At 35.8% G+C, this 6005-nt stretch overlaps 2 pseudogenes; both read left to right on the forward strand.

Moving 5' to 3' along the window:
• The first annotated feature begins 1711 nt into the window (after window positions 1-1711).
• On the forward strand, window positions 1712-2590 carry LOC148584104 (uncharacterized; annotated as a pseudogene).
• A 473-nt stretch (window positions 2591-3063) lies between these two features.
• On the forward strand, window positions 3064-4465 carry LOC148584105 (uncharacterized; annotated as a pseudogene).
• Window positions 4466-6005: the final 1540 nt, after the last annotated feature.

Genomic DNA, 6005 nt, shown 5'->3' on the forward strand with positions numbered 1-6005 from the left:
GATTAGTGTCACAATACATGACACTAATATCTTTAAACTAAACAAATCCCACATGGGACTAGAGCCTATAAGCTAAATAAATTCCACATGGGACTAATAGAGTTGGCAAATTCATGATCCAACATATAGACTAATGTCTTTAACAATCCAACATAGGGACTAATGTCTTTAACAAAATAACTTCACATACGACTACATAGTTCTATCATACTACACATTGGTTAATATATTAACATATCACAAAACCACAACAAAAAACTACTGCACAATCCACCAGCTCCACCACGACGACCAACCTCAGGACAACATCACACGACCTAATTTGCAGACATGGTGACCATTGAGAATGTATCAAAAGAAGAACATTAATAATGCACACATCATTACAATCCATGAACACACAATGATTGTATGGTAATTCTTCTTCATTACATTCATTTTTATGTCTACAATCTCGAGTTGTTTACGATACTGGGATATCTTATTCACCAGTTGTTCCTTCATATGCCGAGCTTCACTCTCCATTTCTGCCTTCAGCTGCACAATTTTTTTAAAGCAAACGCGCTGCATTGCAGATGAAGAACTGCTATAAGTTGAACCAAAAGAGCTTGCACCTTCATTTGAGGTATCCATTCTACATGATATAGTAATACATAATTAGTCCGCTTCCACATTTATTTTATTGTTGATCACATTTCAAAGGGGTAATAATGCATGCATGTGACCAAAGTATTCTGAAACCTACGCTATTCTTTTTTGGCAAAATAATTAGAGAAGGAGAAGAGTGGAGGAAGCTTATTTCAGTCTGAGCTTCGGGCTTATATTGTTGAGCTTTGTCTGCTCCTCTCCTTCTTTAATTAATTACGTAGCATTTTATTAACTACTACCACAGACCACAGAAAATAACGACAGCCAACAAAGCTACAGTGCTTACAACCGTTCACTACACAGTTATCTCATCAATTAATCGTTGTAGCATGAAAAAAGTAATGTTTATTAGAAGCTAAACCATAATAATGAAGAATAAATAAAGAGTCATATAATATTCCCCTAAACAACAAGAACCCTAAACAATATTCCAACAAAACCCTCAATTTTTTCTCATAACACTCCATTTTACACAAAACCCTAAAACAGTAGATGATCTCATATTCTGAAATTGGGGCATACCTCATAAGAAATGGCAAAGAAATCTCCACGAGTTTGTTGCTGTCGCTGGGCTAGGAGCACGAGAGTTCTGGAATCTCTTCTCGTTGTCATGCTTCAGCTTTGTTCTTATGTGGGTTTGTTAGAGTTAAAAAGATGAGGAGCAACATGTGTGGGTGGGGTTCAAAAGGGGGTGGGTAATCACGTAAAACCATTAGGTTAGATTGAAGGCAAAATTGAAAGATAATGGGTTAATAAGTCATGTGAGAAGCACGTGGGGCGAGTTCCATCCATTTAGACGAAAAAATTTAACGGGGGGTTTAAATTGAACATTTTTGAAACTTCAATGGGTAAACTGCATTTTCCCCTTATTTATATATTAAAGAAACATGTTGCAACTTATAAGCTAAAAAATGACGAAAGTAAAGACTAAAATAAAGCTTTGATGGTTTATATATAGTTGAATGCTATACTTTTACGTTAATAATTCTTTTGGTTTTTATTGGTATATGAGATGGTTAATATATTAGTGTCTTACTAGATTTCTAAGATTAGAATTTTGTAGATGGATAAACAAAATACGATATCCAATCCTAACCCTAAATCAAAACAAAGTAACTTAGATGCTAGAGCTCTTTGGACATCACAATTTACTACAATCTTTTGTGAACTCTGTGTGGATGAGGTGTTTCAAGGTAATCGACCAAATACCCACTTTACAAAACACGGTTGGAAGAATATTGAGGTAGCATTTAGAAATAAGACCGGTAAGTCACGAGAATATCGTAAGTTCAAGAATAAGTGGACACATTGAAAACAGATTGGATTGCTTGGAACAAATTGAAAGGAAGTGAAACTAGATTAGGATGGGATGCAACCAAAGGAACAATAGTTGCAACGAATGAATGGTGGGAAAGGAAGTTAAAGGTGTGTCTCTCATCATCAATTAATATGATTTTTTTTAGTAATAGTTTGTACTTTTAGTTATTAATATAAGCATTTTAATTATGTAGAAGGTTCCCGAGGCTTCAAAATTCCAGGAAAAAGGTTTAGATACCTTCATTTATTAGACATAATGTTCAAAGACACTGCGGCTACTAAAGAAAGTGCATGGACTCCCTCTTCAGGTGGTTTACTTACTAATTTTGAGACTCTTGTGGAGGTGTCAGGTGACTCGTCTAGTGAGTTGAGTTCTCAATATAATTATGATGATATTGAGACACTTAGTCTTACACAGACACCTAATCCTACACAGCCACCTAATTCTACACAAACAACTAATCCTACACAGCCACCTAATCCTACACAGCCTCCCCAAGAAATGAGAAAGAAGCGAGTAGGCACCGTCATGCAAAGTAAAGGAAAGAAAGCAAAAACTGTGTCAAAGCTGCTAAACGAGCTCAGCAAAATAAGTAATGCTGTTGAGTTAAAGGCCACAAGTTAAGCAAATTCAAGTAAAGGTATTCGTGATGTCTTGAAGTTCATGTGCACCTTGGATGGTGTTGAGGAGGGTTCTGATTTCCATCATATGGCAGCTCGTATTTTTCAGAATAAAGAAAAGAGAGAGGTGTTCGCTATGTTGGAAAAACCACATTTGCAGCTTATGTTTCTAAAAGATGAAGCGAAATTGATAGACAATCGCCATTTCTTTACTTGATTAGCAAGTGGATAAATTTGCAATAAGACACTTATTATTTTCGGTGTTGGGATGTTTGAACTATGTGTTATTATTATTATTATTATTATTATTATTATATTTGGACAATGTAATTTTAGTTTCTCTACTTGATATGACTTGTGTTATTTTATATTTGAATAATGCAAATTTGATAAGTGTGATTGTTGAACAATTTCTTTAAAAGATAGTTTTATGTGTTTTATCTTATTAATTGTTAATATTTTTTAGGTATCACTCACATGGACTATGATGATTATATGGATTATGGTAATGATGATCATTTTCATGATAATGATGAGAATGATGATGATGATAGTGATGACGAATTTTACCATCCTGTTTTTGTTGGATGTCATGCAGTAGTGACGTATGCCATTAAATACATTGATAAACAACCTTGTAGAAATTCTAAAGAAACTGGATATAGGTGGTTGATACATATGATGACTGGAAATGAGACTATATGTCATGATATGTTTAGAATGAAACCACGTATTTTCTTTCAGTTATGCCTACAACATACATATGGACTTCAGCACACGAGGCATATTAGACTAGTAGAGTCCGTAGGTATATGTTTTTTATTCTAGCATAAGGATCATGTAATAGAATGGTTCAAGAAAGGTTCCAACATTCTGGTGAGACTATACATAGACATTTTCATACAGTTCTAAAAGTGCTTAACCTAATGGCAATGGATCTCATCAAACCTTTTGATCCCACGTTCAGTGAAGTTCCCAAAAAAATTCGGCACAATCCATTGTATTGGCCACATTTTAAAGTACTTATTTTATTTGTTTATCTATATTGCTCAATGTGTGCTTACATTTTGTTAAAGTAGCTTAATAAGTATCTAAAATTTAATGGCATGTGTATTTTAGGATTGTATCAGTGCCATTGATGAAACACATATCCTAGTTGTTGTTAGAGAGGATAAGAAAATTCCATACATTGGAAGAAAAGGAATACCAACTCAAAATGTGATGGCGGCATGCAATTTTGATTTACTTTTCACATTTATTATGGTAGGATGGGAAGGTGCGGCACATGATACACGTATTTTTTTAGATGCTATTCGTAAATCATCTGCAAACTTTCCGAAACCACCACCAAGCATAGTATTTTTTTAATCTTATTGATTACGAATGCATATTGCTTAAGTACATCTCATAGATGGTTATTATTATCGTGTGTAGGAAAATATTATTTATTTGATGTTGGATACCCCTTAATGAAAGGGTCCTTGACACCTTACAAAGGGGAGAGATATCACCTTCCTGATTTTCGACGAGTTGGTCGTGGAAATGGGATAGAGGAGAGGTTTAACTATGTTTACTCGTCAGTTATAAGTGTTATAGAGGTGTGTGGAAGAATAGGTAGCATATTTTAAGGCAAATGCCATCTTATGATATTAACAACCAAATGCTCATTGTAGTTGCTACTGCGGTCCTTTATAATTTTATTAGAATACACGACAGAAAGGATTAGGAGTTTAAGTAGGATAAAGATAACTTCGATAATGATGATGATGATGATGATGATGATGTAAGGAGTAACAGTCAGGAAAACATTGACAACATACATGACGAGGAGATGAAAGTGGTTCGTGACAATATAGCCCGATCCGTTTGTGGGTTGTAAACAGTGCTTTATTATTTATGTTTTAGGCTAATTTTTAATGTCCTTTAAGTTTTTTTTGGTGATTTATCAAGTACTAATTTAAATTATTGGTGAATTATGTAACCGTTAAATTTGATGGATTGTTCTTCTATTTTTTATTATATGTCTGTTTGGAATATGTTTCAAAATATATATATAAACAAAAAAGCATAGTAGAAACAAGTAAAATAGCAATATATAATTGCCTAAGTAGAAAACTCAAAGTTAATGTCAAATTATAAGTCATACTTTTGTTTGCAGAGGTGTTAAAAATGGAGGCTTATAGACAATGTTAGTTATTTTACTGTTATAAAGAAATGTCCTTATTGGTGATTTGGTTATGAAACCGCAATTATATGCTAATGTTATCATAACACTCAATTGATAAAAAAAATACTTTTTAGCATGTTTTATCAAATGCCTGCGTGATTTTAAAAACGCAATTTTTAAAAGGGTTAAATACTAAATTAGTCCCTGGGGTTTCACAATTTTATTTTTTCCCCCTCGGGGTTTCATTTTTATCACAGGAGGTCCCTGTGGTTTTGATAAGTGACCAAATTAGTCCATCCGTTAGTTGACCGTTAGTTGACCGTACGGACTGACACGTGGACCAATCAGACGTCGACACGTGGCACATATATTAATTTTTTTAATTTTTTTTTTTAAAATTAAAAAAAAATGTTTTTTTTTTTTAAATTAAAAAAAAATATATAAAAAAAAAAAAAAAAAAACAGAAAAATCGGATGAAACAGGGGGTGGCCGAGCCACCCCCTTGGCAATTTGGGGGTGGCCCTTTGGCCATGGGGGTGGCCAGGCCACCCCCATCTGGCCGGATGGGGGTGGCCGAGCCACCCCCTTGGGCTCCAAGGGGGTGGCCGAAACCACTCCCAACGGTGGTTGGGGGTGGTTTCGGCCACCCCCAAGGCTCCATGGGGGTGGCCGAGCCACCCCCAGTGGGTACCGGGGCCACCCCTTGGAGCCCAAGGGGGTGGCCGAGCCACCCCTGGTGCCCAGGGGGTGGCTCGGCCACCCCCATCCGGCCAGATGGGGGTGGCCTGGCCACCCCCATGGCCAAAGGGGGTGGCCGAGCCACCCCCAAATTGCCAAGGGGTGGCTCGGCCACCCCCTGTTTCGTCCGATTTTTCTGTTTTTTTTTTTTTTTTTTTTTTTTTAAATATATATTTTTTAATTTTAAAAAAAAAACATTTTTTTTTAATTAAAAAAAATTAAAAAAAATTAATATATGTGCCACGTGTCGACGTCTGATTGGTCCACGTGTCAGTCTAACGGTCAACTAACGGTCAACTAACAGATGGATTAATTTGGTCACTTATCAAAACCACAAGGACTTCCTGTGATAAAAGTGAAACCCCAGGGGGGAAAAAATAAAGTTGGGAAACCCTATGGGGTTTTGGAGTATTTAACCCTTTTTAAAATTGCACTTATTAAAACCACAAGGACTTCCTGTGATAAAAGTGAAACCCCAGGGGGGAAAAAATAAAGTTGGGAAACCCTATGGGGT

This window comes from Corylus avellana, chromosome 8, assembly GCF_965113065.1.
Source record: "Corylus avellana chromosome 8, dhCorAvel1.hap1.2, whole genome shotgun sequence".
Lineage (NCBI taxonomy): Eukaryota > Viridiplantae > Streptophyta > Magnoliopsida > Fagales > Betulaceae > Corylus > Corylus avellana.